General features: G+C 40.0%; 1 protein-coding gene and 1 pseudogene across 6 annotated transcripts in view; both read right to left on the reverse strand.

The window, feature by feature from the left end:
* Window positions 1–21,361, reverse strand: part of SMURF1 (SMAD specific E3 ubiquitin protein ligase 1) — a 102,102-nt gene that overhangs the window by 37,385 nt on the left and 43,356 nt on the right. The gene's annotated exons all lie outside the window — the stretch shown is intronic.
* The window catches only part of LOC149747374 (KANTR integral membrane protein pseudogene), a 71,873-nt pseudogene that overhangs the window by 7,162 nt on the left and 43,350 nt on the right, over window positions 1–21,361 (reverse strand). The window contains exon 2 of the transcript XR_016387748.1: window positions 1–21,361. This exon is cut by the window's left edge and continues 7,162 nt beyond it; it is cut by the window's right edge and continues 23,046 nt beyond it. The product of XR_016387748.1 is annotated as a KANTR integral membrane protein pseudogene (transcript).

Consider the following 21,361-nt stretch of genomic DNA (forward strand, 5'->3'; position numbering starts at 1 on the left):
CTTAACCACTGTGCCACCAGGGAAGCCCCCCTCATCTAACTTTTAAGTCTAAAACTCATTTCTTTTTTTTAATCAACTTGGGGGAAAAATCCTTTAAACTGCAAAAAGGGGTAAAAACAGAATCCTGGCTAAAGACAAAGAGGAAGGTTTCCTGATCAGTGTGTTTTCACTAACATGCCATTTTCTAGGCCAGAGTCACTCATCTATCAATTCTCATACTTTAGGAAATCCTCAAATTTACATTAAGTGGGGGGAAAAAAATCACATTTCAGTTATATCAACAGACTCAAAATGCCAAAGTCTTCAATCCATACAGAGCTGAACTCTGTTCCCTTATTTGCTTAATGAAATAAACAACTCTTTCTTACCAATAAATCCTTCTCAGTAAGTTTAGACACACACACAAGACACATACACGTTTCCACTCTTCAGATACCATTCGATGATAAAATGATTTCTTAAAAAACAAGGTCCTACTGTAGAGCACAGGGAACTATACCCAATACCCTGTGATAAACCAGAATGGAAAAGAAAATGAAAAAGAATGTACGTATATATGTATAACTGAATCACTCTACTGTACAGTAGAAATTAACACAACATTGTAAATCAACTATACTTCAATAAAATAATTTTTTTAAAATAAATAAAATGATTTCTTCTCTGCAGGGAAAATGGTCTTAAGTTAACAAAACACACTTTAGCAACCATAAGCTGTCCCTGTCAGCTTTGGAGGTGAGGGTTACTCTGGGAAACTGACAGTCCTTAGATGGGCTTCCAAACGTGTTGTAGCTTCATCTTCTATACGTGTATTCAAGTAAAAGATAAGTGACAAAATACCGTGAATTATTTGAGCTCAGAAGTGTGGCAGAGTTCAGCCCATACTCCCAAACCCTGCTGGGGGCGGGGGGGGGGGGGGCGCGGGTGAGGCAGGGCTGCTGTGGCAGAGACTCTGCCTCTTCTCATGGGGCAGTGCTCAGCTCCAAAGACCAGGGGCTGTGCCCGCTCCTATGCCTGTGCCCTGGGGCTTTTACCTACTTTGTTTTCCACCTAACCTTTACAGGATGAGGCAAGTGGATGTGGAGGGAAGCTGTCACTTTCTCCACTTTCATTGGCTAAATTATTAAGACTCAGAAAGATTAAGTAGCCAGCCCCACTTCTACCCCATTCCATATTACACTAACACAGCAGCATCGTCGCTGTTATCAGAGCTTGAAACTAAATCCTCTATTATTTTTATGCCGCTTCATGTCTGCCTCTCCCCCACAAAAATGTCCACAGAAACAAAGACTGTGTCTTTCGTAGGCACTACTGTGTCCAGAGCTTGGTATGGTGCCTGGCACAGAAAGGTTAACTTTTACAATATTTGCTGAGTAAACATTAGGTTTATTAGGTAATAACCTTCCCCCCCCCCTTTTCCTTTACTGTCTAACTACTGACTAGGACATAAGCACTAAGAAGGAAGAAACTATTTTTTTGAACCATTACATTCCTAGCATGGAGCACGGGACCTGGCATAAATTAAATGCTCAATAAACGTTTGCTGAAATAAACGAGTGAGTGAATGAGTGAGTGAATGAATGAATGAATGAGATAGTTTTGCTGGAGCCTCCACTGTGGTGTCTGACTGCCACCCCACACTCCACCAGGGGTCCAGGGCCTGGCAGATTGCTCACACACTCGGCCACCTGATAGATCGTGTTCTTCAGAATGAGTTTATGCTATTTCATAAGGTATCATTAGTGACATTTGGTTGGCACTAAGGATAAAAATGTCCCCCTGCAGTTCCAAGCCAAAGGTTATATGACAGTGAGGGAGAAATGCAGTACATGTTAAAAACAAGTAATGAAGTCCGGAGGGCGTTTGGAACTTTTTATTTGCACAAAGCCCTCATTAATGAACGAAGTCATTTTTACAACTTAAGGGATGATTTTCAAGGACTGATGAGGATATTACATTCCAAGAAAATCTATAACTGAGGGACATTTTTTAAATTTTTTTAAGCTTAAATTTTAAAAAAATTTAAACTTTAATCCTAAAATGTTGCTTTTCTTGACATCCTGGATTTGCCCCACAAAATCTACAGGAGGATGACTTCTTCCTGGGTGAAGGAAGACGACAGGCCTCAGAGGAAGCAATTTCCAAAGCTACTGTTGGCTTTTGTTTGATTTTTCTTTTCCCAACTATTACAGGCTAAGCACCTTTGCCTTGGAAGATAAGAAAAATAGCTCATTTAATTTCTATCTCCAGATCCTGTTTCTGTCTTAAATAAACCAAATGGGATGTTTTTCAACCACATCAGAGTGGAACAAAGACTTCAAGAAGAATTAGGGGGATTTTCTAGGTAGAAGCATATTCCCCTGCTAAGAATATAGGAAAATTCAGGTTTTCATTAGAGAAAGTTTTATCTAAATAATTAAAGTTATATTCCAAAATTAATCAGTTCCTTTGATCAGTTAATTATCAATGTTGTCTCCCTAAATTTGTTTTTCTTTTGAATAAGGACACTTTTCTTTCAAGTGTCCTTATTCAAAAGCCATATGTGATGACAACGTTTATTAACTCCAAACTTAAAAAATAAAACTCCAAGACTTCAGCCCGGATGTCTAGTATCTCATTTCCTGAAAAGCTCATGGTGATTTTACAACCAGGAACTAAGGAGCAATTTGCAACTTGAGCTTCCAAAGCCACCCTGGAAAGCAGACTGTCTCCCAGGCAACCATCTGACCAATTCATCTGCCAAAAACACTGGATGAAATCTATCAATGGAATCGCAGTGGGAGGTTTGGAAGGTTTGGAAACTTTGTCATTGTTTTGCCAAACTTTCAAAATACAATCTAATTCCCCTTCCTAGACCTAATAACAGCAGCTAAAATGTATCAGATGCTTACAAGGTAATTAGGCACAACCCTAAGTGTCCGACAAGCATGATCCCGTTTTTCAACACCACAATTCCATGAGATAGTTACTATTATATTCATTTTCCTGATGAGAAAACTGGGGCTTTACAAGATCACATAACTTGACCAACAAAAGTCAGTTAGTAAAATAAAAGCTGCTGCTTCTGTGTAGTGCATCCGTTTATCCATTTAACAAACACCCGCTGATGACCCACCATTGGCCAAGCCCTGTTTCAAGCTCTGAGAATTCCATGAAGAACAAAACAAAACAAAAAGGTGCTTGTCCTGGGATACTTCTCATGCCTGAAGGTTTGACTTTTAAGGAAAGTAAACTAAGATCATCTTTTCTTTTCTTTTTTTTTCCCTTTTAAACAACTGCTTAAAATTGACTTCTCAAACTTGAACTATCTCCCTAAGGCTATACACTGTAAAATAAAACTCAACTTTGTCAGGAAGGAGATGAATTTTAACCCCAAAAAGCTTGTCATTAAGTGAATTATATTTGATTGTCACCCTAGAAGGAAACTGAACGATTTCCATTAACAGGAGATAATCCAGGGTTAACAGGGAGGAGAACCTCGCATAACCCCAAACATCCTCACCCACCTGACTTCTAAAGACCTGTTAATATACAATGAAGCTGTGCTCTTCTAAATCATTTTAAACAAGGTGACAACTGCTGAGGGTAAAGGGGAAATGGAGGGATTTCCTGGGAAGAAAGCTAGAATTAAGCAAACTCATCTACAACCTAATAATCAGTCCCGACCTAAAACAAATAGGCAAGGAAAAAGTAATAATTAATTAATAAATCATAGCCAGAGAAAGTTCTGTCCACATTTCCCTTCAGTTACTGAGCTGACAAATGAGGCTTTATTAATTTGATGCATAGAAAGGTCAACAGAAAACCGAAAGGGGAGGACAGAGTTTAGCAAAGCAACACATGCAAATATCCCCACACATGGCTATGAAAACCCCACAATATGCAATCGCCTCAAAGTCCCTTATCATTGCTTTCTTATTATCATTTTATAGTGCTAGTTTCTAAAGCACTGAAGTATTTAAAGGTATCATTTGGCATGGTTTTATCATAAAATCTTCTATAATTATAAAGCGAATCATTATTCACATCACAACATAAGTCAGGGTAAAGTTAGTATGCTCAGTTTAGTCAAGAAAAATAGAAGAGCAGGAGATTGAACAACTTGCTCAAGGTGACCTTGAAAAGTTAGTGATGGAGACAAGAACTTGATCCATCCATGAATGAAATGCACGTACCTCACTGAATTATGCTCCTTAAGATGACTGAGTGTTAAGACTGAAACAATTTGTTACAACATTAAAAATTTTAAGTCTACATGGTCAGTATTGGATTCATAAGATCATTTAAATTAAAAAAAAAAAAGATCTTGACCCAGCAATGCCTACTTATGTATGTAATTAACAGAAAAACACTTAGACATATGTTCATCATGTACCGTTGAGATGATCGTCAATAGTACAATGAATAAAGAAGTTGTGGCATTCATAAAATAGAATATTATACAGCAATGAGAAAATCAAACTACACACAGAATTATGAATCAGTCTCACAAACACAATATTCAATGAAAAACATAAAATATATTGTATGATGTCATTTATACAAAACACAAAAACAGTCAGACTAATGTACACTGTTGAAGTCAGGTGTGATTATCCTTTAGCAGGAAAAGTAATAACTAGAAGCGATCATGAGTAATGTCTGTGGGGAACTAGCCAGGCTCTGCTTCTTGATCTGGGCACTGACTACACATGTGTGTTCAGTTTGTGAGAATTCAGTGAGCTTTACACTTAAATATTTCTAAATCAATCATAAAAATCAATAGAACAGAATACAAAGCCCAAATATAAACCCATAGGTATGAGATCAATTGATATTCATCAAAGGTGCCAAGATAATCCAATGAGGAAAAAGCAAAAAACAGTCTTTTCCAGACTGGAAAATGGGTCATCCAGTCGAAATAAATGGGATACCCTTGCGGGGGGGGGGGGGGTGTACAAATAAACAACCCTTACCATACATCATACACAAAAATTGACTTGAAATGGAGCATAGACTTAAACATAAACACGAGGTACCATTAAGAAAATGCAAAGGTGGGACTTCCCTGGTGGCGCAGTGGTTAAGAATCCGCCTGCCAATGCAGGGGACACAGGTTTGAGCCCTGGACCGGGAAGATCCCACATGCCATGGAGTAACTAAGCCCATGTGCCACAACTACTGAGCTTGCACGCTAGGGCCCGCAAGCCACAACTACTGAGCCCTCGTGCCGCAACTACCACAGCCCACATGCCTAGAGCCCATGCTCTGCAACAAAGAGAAGCCACCACAATGAGAAGCCCGCGCACCGCAACAAAGAGTAGCCCCCACTCCCGGTAACTAGAGAAAGCCTGCGCGCAGCAACGAAGACCCAACGCAGCCAATAAACAAATAAATTTTAAAAAGAAAAAGAGAATGCAAAGGCAAGAGAAAATTCTCCCAGTCAGGAGAATATCTTCACAGTGCGTGTATCTGGCAAAAGACTTGTATGCAGAATTTATAAAGAACTCTTCACAACTCAATAATCATAAGAAAAACAACCCAAGTTAAAAATGGGCAAAAAACATAGGCACTTCATCAAAGAATCAATGGTCAATAAACACATGAAAACATGCTCAACATCACTAATCATCAGTGAAATGCAAATGAAAACCACAAACGAGGTACCACCACATGCCCGCTAGAATAGCTGAAGTCAAAAAGTCTGATAACTCTTTGCACCAAAGGCACAACTTTAAAACAATGGCTAAAACGAACATTTTTTTCAGAAACATGTAAATTGTCAAAATTGATCCCCCCCCCAAATAGTAAAACCCTGACCAATAACCATAGAAATTGAAATTGTAATTCAAAATCTACCCACAAAAACAAGGCATCAAGCCCAGATAGTTTTACTGGAGAATTCTATCAAGATTTCAAGGTACAGATAATTCCCACCTCATAAAAACTATTCCCATCTTATTAAAAAAAAAATGGGGGGAGAAGCCACTCCAACTGAGTTTATGAGGCTCACATTAAAACCAGAAACTACAGGAAAAGGAAAAAAAAAAAAAAGAAGTATAGGTTCGAGTTGGCTTGGACCACGTGACTGCAGTACTTCTAGCAGAAGCGGTGTGCATCCTCACTTCCGGGTCAAAGTCTAGAATAACTAGTAAGAGATCTCGTGCCTCGGTGAAGCCTGAAGCCACCGTATGGTGGAACGGTAGAGCCTCTCTCAGCTCTGATATCCTAACAACCGTGTGGAAAACAGCCTCCACTGGTGCACCATGAACACGTGCAGGAATTCAATAACGGTTACCTGGGGAATGGGGGTGGGTATAAGGGAGGGTGCAGGAGAACACCAGGGCTGGAACTGGTGGGCAAGGGGTCTGTAGCCTATGGTTTTTGTTCTTCCTTACGGAGAGTGCATTTATATATTGTTTCTTAATTAAAAATAAATCTCATAGGTCCAAGAAAAAAAGACAAAGAAAGAAATGGACAGAGGAGTGGAAGAAGGAAAACTTGAAAGGGGAAAGAAAAGTTGAGGGGAAAAGGGAGGAAATTTAAAATTTAACATCAGGAGAAGAATCTCAGTATTCGTAGAATCTTGGATTGGAAGAGCTCTTGAGACCACCCTTTTAAACAGATATGAGGCTATCTAAACTATTTACTGGTGCTTTTCTTTTTTTTTTTTTCCTGTTTATCTTCTTTTTAAACCAGGGGAAAAATAAATGCAATAAGATCTGTTTTTCAAAAAAGTTTCTAGGTTTTATTCTGTAGGAAGCCATGTTCCTAATATGAACAGATACATCTAGAGAGAGATTTAATAATGATTAACTGTAAAACTAACAGTAACAATAGCTAATATTTATTGAGCTTATTCTGTGCCAAACATTATTAATAGAACTTTACAGATTATGTCTTATTTAGTACTCACAACAGATAAGAAACCAAGATTAGGCGAGATTAAATTACTTGCCCAAGACCAGAGAGCCTGTAAATTTCCTCCTTGAGTCTGACTCCAGAGCCCAGATTCTCTACTGCATGTACTGTGATACAGTATGTTTCAAAAAGGTATAATTATGGTGACAAGTTGACATACAACATAAGGAAGCCAGAATACTCTAGAGAAACATATTTTTGTTTAAAAAGCAAACAAATATGACTTAAAAAAGTAAAAAGGGAACTAACTCTGCTAGATCCTACTTCTAACTAGAGAATGAAAAAAATAATTACAAAGCAGTGGTATCTCGTTAAGGATACATTTTAAAATACAACAACTTGCTAAGTTATAATTTACAACTATAAAGCTCATGCTTTTAAAGTATGAATTCAATGATTTTTAGTATATTCAGAGTTGCACAACCATCACCACCATTTAATTTCACGACATTTTCATAATCCCCCAAAGAAGCCTTGTACCCATTAGTGGTCACTCCCCTCATTACCCCCTTCCCCAACCCCTAGCAACCACTAATCTACTTTCTGTCTCCATGTGTTTGCCCACCCTGGACATTTCATATACAGGGTCATGTAACAGGGAAGCTAAATCGACTCCACTTTGGATCCGTTTCTTTGACTTTAACCTTTGCTTTTTGTTGCTTTTGTTATTATAATCATACATAATGTCCTGCCTCAGGGAACCCTGCCCACCTGTGAATGGCTGCAAGAAAAAAGAAACTAACACATCCCCTCAGGGAGGCTGGTTATTCCAGGAGATATCTGCAAAACTTACCGCCTTTTAACTTTACTTCCTCATCTCCTCCCCCTCTCTGTGCTATAAAAGAAACTGGCATCCAAACCCCGTTAAGATGGTTTTTCAGAGGCACTAGTCTGCCTTCTTCTCGGTTTGCCGGCTTTCCGAATAAAGTCGTGTTCCTTACCTCAGCACCTCGTCTCAGATTCACTGGCCTGTCGTGCGGCGAGCAGAGCGAGCTTGCACTCGGTAACAGTCATACAATATGTGGCTTTTTATGACTGGTTTCTTTCATTTAGCATGGTGATTTCAAGGTTCATTCATGTAGCAGCAAGTATCAGTACTTCATTCCTTTCTGTTGCCAAATAATACTCAGTTATATGGATATATCCCATTTCATTTATCCATTCATCAGATAATAGACATTTCAGTTGTTACCACATTTGGGCTACTGTGAATGATGCATAAACATTCACATAACAAGGATTTACGTAGACGTATGTTTTCAATTCTCTTGGGTATCCACCTAGGAGTAGAATTACTGGGTCATATGGTAACTCCACGTTTAACATTTTGAGGAACTGCCCAATTGTCCTCCAAAGTGGCTGCCCAATTTTACATCCCCACCAGCAACGTATAAAGGTTCCAATTTCTCTGCATCCCTGCCACCAATTATTTTTATCTGTCCCAGCACCATTCGTTGCAAGGATCTTTCTTTCCCCCATCTAGTTGTCTTGACATCACTGTTGAAAACCAGTTGAATGTAAATGTGAGGATTTATTCTGGACTCTCAGTTCTATTCCATTGATCTTTATACTTCTATCCTTACTGTCAGTAACGCTCTGTAGTAATTACCATAGCTTAGTAGTAAGTTTTGAAATCGGGAAATGTGAGTCTCCAATTTTGTTCTTGTTTTTTCAAGACTGTTTTGGTTACTCTAGATCCTTTGCATTTCCATATGAATTTTAAGGTCAAATTCTGTAAATTCCCCAAATAAAGCCTCCTGAGATTTCGATGGGTTCTATGCTGCATCTGCAGATGAGCCTGGGCACTTAACAACGTTAAGTCTTCCAATTCATAAACATGGATGTCTTTCCATGTCTTAGGTCTCCATTTTCTTTCAACAATGTTTTATAGTTTTCAGGGTGTAAGTCTTGCCCCTCTATTGTTGAATTTATTCCTAAATATTTTACTGTTTCTGATGCTACTTTAAAAGGAATTGTTTTTAAATTTCTTTTTCAGTAGATTAGTGGTTGCAAAGGGGGTTGAAATGAGGGGATTTGGGGGTGACAGCTAAGGGGTACAGGGTTTCTTTTTGGGGTCATAAAAAGTTCTACAATTGACTGTGGTGGTGGTTACACAAGTCTGTGAATATACTAAAAACCACTGAATGATACACTAAAATGGATAGATTTTATGATATGTGAATTCTGTCTCACTAAAGACGTTACTCAGAGAGACAGACAGAGAGAACCCTATTGAGTAGATAAACTCTTTGCATTTTGTACTTTTTCATTTATCCCAGTAGGAAAGAGGTCCATTTCCCCAGGCCAAAGTCAAAAAGACAGTGCTTAACACTGATGATTCACTTGGAAATATTAACTCCCATTAAATTAGTCTGAAACAAAGTCTGATTGCCATAATATTAAACTAGGGAAAGAAAAAAACAACAGCAACAACAAAAAACACCTCTGTTTACTTTTATAATGTTGATCAAGTACATTTTAGATCGACAAAAAACCTGCCCATTAAACAAACCAACTAAAGACTGCTACAATGATTTCAAAATTATCGGAATAGTCTCAACTGAAATCCCTGCTTCCTATGTTGACTCAAACTCAAATTATTCTTAAAACATTATCAAAATCCTTTTTGATAATATCTCAAGGGTCTCCACTGCACAGACTGCTTTCTTTGGAGTTCAAAACACAAAATAAAATTTCTCTTGAGCTACTTTACCAAATTTATCACCCAAGTATGGTTTTACTGAACCTGACCCAGACCACTACGTAGCAATTTTTGCCTCTGGGCCTTTCTTCCTGTTGCACGCTGTCCTCTTTCTGTGACATCTAAGCAGTATTTTTCGGAGCCAGAATGTGGGTTCAACAATAGTGCATGATTTACAATAGTCAAGACATGGAAGCAACCTAAATGTCCATCGACAGATGAATGGATAAAGAAGATATGACATACACACACACACACACACACACACACACAGAGTACTACTCAGCCATAAAAAAGAATGAAATAATGCCATCTGCAACAACACAGATGGACCTAGAGATTATCATACTAAGAGAAGTCAGACAGAGAAAGACAAATATCATGATATCACTTATATGTGGAATCTTTTTTAAAAAATGACACAAATGAACTTATTTACAAAATAGAAACAGACTCACCAGACATAGAAAACAAACTTACGGTTACCAAAGGGGAAGGTGGGGGGAAGGATAAATCTGGAATTTGGGATTAACAGATACACACTACTATATATAAAATAGACAAACGTTGGGAATGATATTCAGTATCTTAAAATATATATGGAAAAGAATCTGAAAGAGAATATATATATTACATATATATAATCATTTTGCTGTACAACTGAAACATTGTAAATCAACTATACTTCAATAAAAAAATAAAAATTCAAAAACAAATAAAACAAATAGTGCATGGCCCAGAGTAGGTGTCCAGTCAATACCCGCTGAGAGCTCTACTTCTTATTTCATGCTAGACTCTGTCCTAAGCACGTCACCTATGCAACCTCCTGTAATCCTTCCACAAGCCCCAGGAAGAAACTAAGGGTCTAAGAAGTAACCTACCCAAGACTGCACACAATGAACCACTGTCTGGTCACTGAAATTCTACTCATTCTTTGGGTTACAGCTCAAATCTTATTTTTTCCCTGTTAGGCCATCAGTGATTTCTCCTTTCTCTGAACTTCTAAAGGACTTCCTGCCTTTGACACATATCTACCTGTACCACCCTGAACTGTATTTTTAAAGTAAACTTTAGTTTTTTGAGCAGTTTTGGGTTCACAGCCAAATTGAGTGGGAGGTAGAGAGATTTCCCATATTCTCCCTGACTCAGCCTTCCCCACCATCAACATCCCTCACCAGAGTGCCATCTTTATTACAAGTGATGAACCCACACAGACACACCATTATCACCCCAAGTCCACAGTTTACCTTAGAGTTCAGTCAGTGCTGTACATCCTGCGGAGTTGGACATACCCGCCATCATAGTACCACACAGAACAGTTTCACTGCCCGAAAAATTCTGTTTCGCTTATTCATCTTTTCCTCCCCACTAATTCCTGGCAATCACTGATCTTTTTAACTACCTCTATAGTGCTCTCTTTCAGAATATCATATGGTTGGAATCATACAGTACGTAGCCTATTCAGATTGGTTTCTTTCACTTAGTAATATGCATTTAAGGTTCCTCCTTGTCTTTTCATGACTTGATGATTCATTTCCTTTTAGTACTGAATAATATTCCATTGTCTGGATGGACCACGGTTGCTTTCAAGTTCTGGCAATTATGAATAAAACTGTAATAAACATCTGTCAACAAAAGAATTAATCAACAGTCAATCTAAGAAAGAAATAGACAATTTTGTCTGAGCCAACCTAAGAATTATAACCCAAGAGACAGTCTTTCAGAAAGCTATGAGGACTGTTCCACCTTTTAGAGGTCAAGGCACAGTTATATAAGTTTTTGAGATGAAGGGTTATACATCAGAATAACATATTGACAGTTTCATAGTCCAACAAGGCCAGTAGTGGGTTACTGTGACCCCTTACAGCAGCGGTCCCCAACCTTTTTGGCACCAGGGTCCGGTTTCATGGAAGACCATTTTTCCATGGACGGGGGTGGGGAGATGGTTCAGGCGGTGATGCGAGCGATGGGGAGCGGCAGATGAAGCTTCACACGCTCGCCCTCCACTCACCTCCTGCTGTGCAGCACAGAGGTTGGGGACCCCTGCCTTACAGGATTGAGAACGGACTGTTATCTCCTAAGGAGTTACCTTGCTGGAGCCAGGGGAAATTGCTTTTTGTTTTGGCGAGTAGGCATCCCTGTGTCTTCTAAGGGGATCTAGTTAATGTGTAATGCAGGTGCACAGCACTCACTAAAGGGGAGAGGCAGTGGCTCAAAAGGGCAGCGGGAGAATTTTATGTTTAAAATTTTTCTTGTCCTGCCTTAAAAATAATTTTATTTCATCACATCCACGTGCAGGTTTTTGTTGTGGACATAAGTTTTCAACTCCTTTGGTTAAATACCAAGGAGCACAACTCCTGAATTATGTGGCAAGAGTATGTTTAGTGTTGCAAAAAAACTGTCAAACTATAGTCTAAAGTGACTGTACCATTTTGCATTCCCACTAGCAATGAATGAGAGTTCCTATCCTTCCACATCCTCGCCAGCATTTGATGTTGTCAGTGTTTTTGGATTTTGGCCATTCTAATAGGTGTGTAGTGGTATCTCATCGTTGTTTTAATTTGCATTGTCCTGATGCATATGATGTGGTGCATCTTTTCATACACCTATTTGCCACCTGTATATCTTCTTTGGTGAGATGTCTGTTCAGGTCTTCTGCCTATTTCTTAATTGGGTGGGTGAGTGGGTTGTTTTCTTACTGTTGAGTTTTAAGCGTTCTATGTACACCTGAAACTAATATTATAAATCAACTATAACTCAATTTTAAAAAAAGAAAAAGAAAAAATAAAAGAGTTTTACTATTTTGGATTATCAGTCCTTTTATCAATCAGACATATTCCTTGCAAACATTTTCTCCCTGTCTGTGGCCCTTGCATTGTTTTTTTATTTTTTCACATTTTTATGTCTTACAAATTGGGCTTAAATATACTCAAAGTTATTTTGAGCAGCCATACTGCTTTCCTTGGGAAGTAATACTACCTAATGTTTAAAGTAACTTTAATGAAAATTCTTATCATCCATTTAGAAGACAATGGGTGGCCTTTCTGTTTAGTGGCAGCCATCAGTTAAGCCAGATGGGTGATTCGCAGTGTACTGGGAGCTATGGAGGAGAAAGAGGCTCATGTATCCCAAGCTCTCTAACCCCAACCTTGTCCCATAAAGCATGCAACCTGGGTTCGAGGCTAATCCAGGTTATGTCATTTATTGGATTTGTGTCTACTGTAGTGGATGCAAGTGCCCAGTTCCTAAGTGTGCAACCCACAGCAAACCTAGCCATCATGGTGCCACCCACCTGCAGTTTACATGGAGCCAGAACTGGACACCACTAGCACCCTACGAGTCCTGAACTCTTACTACACTGGTGAAAATTCCAAAACTAAATTCTTTGAAGTTATCCTCATTGAAGCAATCCATAAAATTATCAGAAAGATCAGAAGAAATCAGGGGTAACGCCAAGCCAACCCATAAACACAGGGAGATTCGTGCCATAACACCTCCTGACTACGATCCTGTGGCTTTGGAAAGGAACACAAGTTTCATGACACTAACAGCAGTTCTCGTGCTGTTGCTTGAAAAAGTCCCAATACTCTCCAAATCCGCCATAACCACTAACTGAAGCAAGCTCTGTAAAATTCAAACCCAATAAATAATAATTTTTACTTAAAGTCAATATGGTAAAACAATTGATGTCTGCACCTTATTTCATGAATGTTTTGTCAAACTTATGAAAATTCAGATTTAACAGTGGTGCCAAGCCACTACAATGGGAAGACAGCAGTCTTTTCAACAAATGGTGCTGGGACAACTGAGTAGCCACATGCAAGAGAATGAAGTTTGACCCCTACCTCACATTATATATAAAAGTTAGAAGAAATCATAGCCCTGATTAAATAACTCTTCACATCTGGGACAAAGCAGTGGTTGCTTACATGTAGCATCAAACCCACAAGCAACAAAAGAAAAAATAGGTAAGTTGGACTTCACTGAAATTAAAAACTTTTCTGCTTCAAAAGATACTATCAAGAAAGTGAGGGCTTCCCTGGTGGCACGGTGGTTGAGAGTCCGCCTGCTGATGCAGGGGACACGGGTTCGTGCCCCAGTCCGGGAAGGTCCCACATGCCGTGGAGTGGCTGGGCCCGTGAGCCATGGCCGCCGAGCCTGCGCGTCCGGCGCCTGTGCTCCGCAACGGGAGAGGCCACAACAGGGAGAGGCCCGCGTACCACAAAAAAAATTAAAAAATAAAAAAAAGAAAGTGAAAAGACAAACTACAGAATGGGAGAAGATATATATAAATCAAGTATTTATAAAATCTGGTAAGGGACCTGTATTCAGAATATATAAAGAACTCCTACAAACCAACAATAAAAAGACAGCCCAATTAAAATATAGGCAAAGGATCTGAACTGACATTTCTCCAAAGAAAATATACAAATGGCCAATAAGCCCATAAAAGATGCTCAACACCAGTAACCATCAGGGTGATACACATAAAAACTACAATGAGATGCCACTTCACACCCACTAAGATGGCTAAAATAAAAAAGATAAGACAAATGCAAGGGTTGGCAAGGATGTAGAGAAACTAAAACACTCATACGTTGATGGTGGGAATGTAAAATGGTACAGTCACTGTGGAATACAGTTTGGAAGTTCCTCAAAATGTTAAGCATAGAGTTGCCATATGAACAAGCAATTCCACTACTAGGTATGCTCAAGAAACTTGAAAACATATGGCCACACAGAATCTTGTACACGAATGTTCATGGCAGCACTATTCTTAATAGCCAACAAGTAGAAACAATCCAAATGTCCATAATCTGATGAATAGATAAATAAAATGTGGTACAGCCATACAATGGAATATTATTCAGCCATAAAAAGAAGCACTGATATATAATCTATGCTACAGCACAGATACACCCTGTACATTTTATAAGTGAAAGAAGCCAGACATAAAGTACCGCATATTGCATGATCCCATTTATATGAAGTGTCCAGAATAAGCAAATCTATTGCTACAGACTGAATGTTTGTGTCCCCTCAAAATTCACATGTTAAATCTTAACACCCAGTGTGATGGTATTTGGAGGTGAGGCCTTTGGGAGGTGATTAGGTCATGGGTGGAGCCCTCATGAATGGGATTAGTGCCCTAATAAAAGAGAGCTCCTTTGCCCCTTCAGCCACAGAAGGACACAGTGAGAAGATGGCCATCTATGAACCAGGAATTGGGCCTTCACCAGACACCAAGTCTGCTGATGCCACTTCCGAGACTCCAGAATTATTAGAAATAGATTTCTGTTGTTTATAAGCCATCCAATTTTATGGCATTTTGTTATAGCAGCCTGAACGGACACCTATAGAGACAGAAAGTAGATTAGTGGTTTCCAGAGGCTGGGGATAAAGAGAGGAATAGGGGTGACTGCTAAAGTATGTGGGGGTTCCTTTTGGGGGTGATGAAAATATCCTAAAATTAGATGGTAATTGGTTATACAACTCCATGACATACTGAAAACACTGAACCATACACTTGAAAGGGTAAAGTTGATGGTATGATAACTATATATCAATTAAAAAATTAAATGCAATAGTGATTTGAGGACTAATGGAAGTAGTATTTGTTCCTCATAAGACATACCCTGGGGGCCTCCCTGGTGGCGCGGTGGTTGAGAGTCCGCCTGCCGATGCAGGGGACGCGGGTTCGTGCCGCGGTCAGGGAAGATCCCACATGCCGCGGAGCGGCCGGGCCCGTGAGCCATGGCCGCTGAGCCTGCGCGTCCGGAGCCTGTGCTTCGCGACGGGAGAGGCCACAACAGTGAGAGGCCCGCGTACCGCAAAAAAAAAAAAAAAGACATACCCTGCAGTCTTAGTTTTATCTTATTAGGGAGTTATAGGACACTGTTTTAAATGCCACATTGTGTGGAATAACAAGTGTCAATAAATTCTTTAAACTAGCTCAACAGACACAATAAATCAACAAGAAAAACAAACAATAGTGCAAAGCAGATCCCTTTTGTTCATTACTCATCAAGTCATATCAATTCATCCTTTGTCATATCTTTGAAATCTGTTCTTTCCAGTCCCGCTGCTGTTGCTAATTCCAAGCCACTCTTGTCTCCTGTCTGGGTTATGACAATAGGCTCTGGCATCTCTTTTCTAGAATTCATTTTAATCATGAAATAATTATTTGTTGGCTAAATGAATGAAACACTATTACCCCACACACACATAAACCTCTGAGCTCAGCACTGCTTACAAAATAAAATATAAAGTCCTCCCCGTTCACCCTGCCCCCGCAAAAAGAAAGAGAGAGTGAGAGAGAGAGAAAGAAAGTATAAACTCCTAGCATCTAGCATGTAAAGCTTTCCATAATCCTGTCCTACCCACTTTCTGGTCTTATCTCCCGTCCGGCCCATAAAGCTCTTCCCCTTCGGTCAGACTACTGTACTGTCTTCCAGATCTCTCTGAAGCTTTTTTTTTTTTTTTTTTTTTGGCGGCCATGGCTCACGGGCCCAGCCGCTCCGCGGCACGTGGGATCCTCCCGGACAGGGGCACGAACCCGTGTCCCCTGCATCAGCAGGCGGACTCTCAACCACTGCGCCACCAGGGAAGCCCTCTCTCAAGCTTTTTAAAAAAATTATTTTATTGAAGTATAATTGATTTACAATGCTGTGTTAATTTCTGCTGTCCAGCAAAGTGATTCACTTATACATATATATATATTCTTTTCCATATTCTTTTCCATTATGGTTTGTCACAGGATATTGAAAATAGTTTCCTGTGTAATACAGTAGGAACTTGTTTATCCGTTCTCTATATAATAGTTCGCATCTGTTAATCCCAAACTGCCCCCCTCCCCCACTGCCCCTCCCCCTCGTGATTTTTTTAACGCTCTGCTTTGCTTGAGACCCTCCCACTGCCCTCCTCCTCCTCTTCATCCATCCACATCTCTGCTTCCAGTTCAAGTCTCCCATCTCCTATCATCTGTCCCCTATCGTTTACTGCCCTGTTGAGTTACTTACATTTATTAGTTACTTATATACCTCTCCAAACAGCTTTTAAACTGAAAGCAGGATCCACGACAGAAATGAATCTAAGATTAACATCTCGCTCAATAAACTCCACCACATGGAATCAGATTTCAAAATGAGCTGTACAGACAGATCACAAGAATTCAGAGAAACACAATATTATTGTGGGAATGCTAAGAAAGGTGGTTTTTGTTTGTTTTTGTGTAAGTGAGACAAGTGGGTTTCAAAGGATGGGTAGGTTTTGGATTTATGGAGAGGAAATATTGTCAGATCAGAGCGGGCTGGCAGGCGCGAGGAGGCATACCCGGGATCCATGTGTCAATTGCTTGCATTTCGCTGGGAGGACCTAGACACAGATACAGATTGAATCTTTAAAATGCAATTGATTCGTTTTTTTGTCTTCAGAAGACTTGCAGATTTTTACACTATTCTTCAAAATAATGTTGGAAAGGGCTTCCGTGGTGGCTCAATGGTTAAGAATCCGCCTGCCAATGCAGGGGACACGGGTTCGAGCCCTGGTCCGGGAGGATCCCACATGCCGCTGGAACAACTAAGCCCGTGAGCCACAACTACTGAGGCTGCGCTCTAGAGCCCACGAACCACAACTATTGAAGCCCGCACACCTAGTGCCCGTGCTCCGCAACAAGAGAAACCACCGCAATGAGAAGCCCGCGCACGGCAATAAAGGGTAGCCCCCGCTCACCGCAACTAGAGAAAGCCCGCGCGCAGCAACGAAGACCCAACGCAGCCAAAACTAAATAAATTTATTTTAAAAATAAAAATAAAAAAGAATGTTGGAAAGTAAACTAGCATTGATCCACTTAACTCGAGGTTTGCACAGACACCATCAAAAGTCTGTTTTCAGTCTGTTACTCACCTGTGATAGGATTTGGGGTTAACTTTTCTGCAAACCTACCTGCATGGATCTTTTTATCACACTACTATTCTCTGCTCACTCAACTTAAATCTCCAACAGGAGAGTGTGTGTGCAGTAGAAAGAGGCTCATTCTTCCTATTATAATATTATCCCAAATGCTTAAAGGATGTGTGGCCTTCACATGATAGCATATAAAAGGACTTACACCCTGAAGAAAAAAAACAATAAAACAAAGCACTGAGAACTATATTCAATATCCTGTGATAAACCGTAATAGAAAAGAATATGAAAAAGAATGTATATATGTAGAACTCAATCACTTTGCCGTACAGCAGAAATTAACACAACGTTGTAAGTCAACTATACTTCAATTAAAAACAAAAAACCAAACCATGAATTTATGAAGCCTGGCAACTAAAACACACACACACACACACACACACACACACACACACACACGGACATGAATTAGTAAAAGTCAGTTTGGAAAGCGGTGGTGGGAAACCGGGGGATAACTGCTGATGCTCCTTGACCCTGCGCCATTTTTCCCAGCAGCAGCTGAACACACACCCTGCCTTCTCTGTGGTCTAGACCAGGCGGCCTGAGCTCTGGGTGTAATCTCACGTGTTTTGAGCAGGGGGCATGAAAACACAGCTCTTCAGAAATGGATCTTCTACTAAGTGATCATGATTAAACCACCGTGGAGGTGAAACAACTTATCACAGGTTGAGAGCTGGAAACCTGCCCCTTGCTTCCCCTACAGCCTAAAGCTCTCTCAGGGTTGGAGGTGGGGACATCTTGCTGTCAGGACCCCTTGTCTCTTCCTCCCACATAAATCCACACCCCCTTACAGGCAACCCCTCTAACCCAGCACATAGGGGTGATGGGGAGAGGAAAAAAAGGGAAGGGGAAGAGGGGGAGAGAGACTGCACTACATTTTAGGGGGGAAATAAATTAGCATTCTCCACCTTCTGTCCTAATATATTAAATACCCCCCAAATTTTTCATTAAATGCACAACTTGTACTAGAAGAAAAACTAATATGATGTGTGCAAGTTGTCAGAGTTCCTGGTATTTAATTTCACCACTAACCAGAAACGGTTCAATGAACTTAATACCCTGGTATTAGAATCTTTTTCTTAAAGTGGAATTCATAAGAGATGATAGGTTTTCTATATGACATTATTTTCACTGCCCAAGGTTATAATGCCAACTTTAAAATGCCACATTCACAAAAATCTACTAGGCTTTAATCCTATAAAGATGTTATGAAGGTCTTAAATAACAGCTATGCTCTAGATCAGAAACTGGCAAACTATGGTCTGGAGGCCAAATTTTGTGAACAGGCCCACTGCCTGTTTTTGTAAATAAAGTTTTATTGGAACACAGCCACGCCCGTATGTTTACTCAGTGTCTGTGGCTACAATGGTAGAACTGAAGAGTTGCAACACAGACCAACTCTTGGCCAGCAAAGCATAAAATATTTACTGTCTGGGCCTTTCAGAAGGTTGCCAGCACCTGCTCCAAATGCACAGTAGTACTGACTGTACATACATAATAACCTCAGTGGACAAACTTCTTGGGGATTCATGGAGTCAGAAAAACATAGCCCCAAAACACTACCCTGGCTTCTGACTACTTATTCATTTATTTCTATGGATGTTAAATACAAACAAAATTCAGTGAAACTCATGCAGCACATACCCACCAAACCTGAACCAGATGTAAGAAATAATCGTCCCCCAAGAACACCAAGAAGCCTTCCTTTCGATCTTCATAGCAATCTGTGTTGTAGTCTACTGAAAAATGTTTGCAGATTACAAGTAGAAAATGATAGAAAACTTCCATGTGTGTCTCTGAGCTTCTGGGCATTCAAAGCACTCTGCTGAGTTTTGGCTCAGAAAAACCCCTCTGCCGCTGTTGGGAGCGGGGAGCAGAAAGTGCCGCTGGGAGACCTCCACTTACCAAAGGGCCAGTTAGGGCTCTCCAAGAGCCGAGATGGCTCCCAGTTCATTTCACCTACAAAACACTGTAGGTGTTTATGAGAAGCCCTTCCCTAAAATCACCGGAAAAAAGGACCCCTGTCTGGAATAAGTAAGACTTTGAGGCAAAGAACACTCTCAAGCCAGTCATTTGGAGAACTTCAGAAACAGAGAGCACTCACAAAATGCTAACTTTCCTATAGACGTTAGGACCTAAGAAGGTCAGAAATACATACAGGAAGGCAAATTTAAGTGCCGTTCTTTACAAGTCCAGTTTTGGACAGCCAGGAAGATGACCGACACAAGCACCTGACAGCAAAGAGTCTCAAATTCACCACCTTCCTCAAAACCAAAATGTTCCTTGCCCAGATCCCCATTCCAGCTGAACCCTAGCTAAGGCCTACTCTTTCTAGCCGCCCTTGACTTCTACCCCAATCTAAGGTATGATCACTTGGATCACTCTGGGCTCTACCTCTGCCCTTAATTTCTCCACCTCTGGACAACAGGCATAACCTTCCTCCCTCGAGTGCATTCTTCTTTGCCTAACCACCCTCCAGCCTCACCTGGATGTACTCAATAAAGACAGCTGCTATTATTATTAACCTATCTTAATAACTATTACTAACACCACTAGCACTTATCAAGGACTTACTCTATGTCTCCCAATGTGACAGTGACCTTACTCACTGAAGTTCACACACTTCTGATGTAGGTTATATTTATCTCCATTTTACAAACATGGAAAGAGAAATAGGGAGGTTAAGTAACTTGCTTAAGATAACACGTCTAATACAGATGGCCAGCGGGCACATGAAAAGATGTTCAGCATCACTAATTATTAGAGAAATGCAAATCAAAACTACAATGCGGTACGTACCACCTCCCACCAGTCAGAATGGCCATCATTAAAAAGTCTTCAAATAACAAATGCTGGAGAAGGTGCGGAGAAAAGAGAACCCTCCTACACTGTCAGTGGGAATGTAAACTGATACAGCCATTATGGAGAACAGTATGGAGGTTCCTCAAAAAACTAAAAATAGGGCTACCATATGATCCAGCAATCCCACTTCTGGGCACATAACCAGACAAAACTATAATTTAAAAAGATACATGTACCCCTATATTCATAGCAGAACTATTCACAATAGCCAAGACATGGAAACAACCTAAATGTCCACTGACAGAGGGATGGATAAAGAAGGTGTGGTACATACATACAATGGAATATTACTCAGCCATAAAAAAGAATGAAATAATGCCATTTGCAGCAACATGGATGGACCTAGAGATTATCATACTGAGTGAAGTAAGTCAGAAAGAGAAAGACACATACCATATGATATCACTTATATGTGGAATCTAAAAGACACAAATGAACTTATCTATGAAATGGAAACAGACTCACAGAGAACAGACCTGTGGTTGCCAAGGGGGAGGAGGGATGGAGTGGGAGTTTGGGATTAGCAGATGCAAACTATTATCTATAGGATGGATAAACAAGGTCCTTACTGTACAGCACAGGGAACTATTTTCAATATCCTGTGATAAACCATAACAGAAAAGAATATATATATGTATAACTGAATTACTTTGCTGTACAGTAGAAATTCACACAACATTGTAAATCAACTATACTTCAATAAAAGAAATTTTTTAAAAAAGATAATACATCTATTAAGTGGTGGGGTCAAGACTCCAATCCTAATCTTTCAAGTACAGCTAATCCTCATTATTCGTGAATTCGGTATTTGCGAATGCGCCTACTTGTTAAAATATGCTTGTGACCCCAAAATCAATACTTGTGGCACTTTTCTTGTCATTCATAGACACACGCAGAGTGACATGAGCAGTAACTTGTCACCCAGTGTGACAT

The sequence above is a fragment of the Delphinapterus leucas genome, chromosome 15 (assembly GCF_059928025.1).
Source record: "Delphinapterus leucas isolate spDelLeu-1000000601 "Yukka" chromosome 15, BTC_Dleu_Yukka2, whole genome shotgun sequence".
Lineage (NCBI taxonomy): Eukaryota > Metazoa > Chordata > Mammalia > Artiodactyla > Monodontidae > Delphinapterus > Delphinapterus leucas.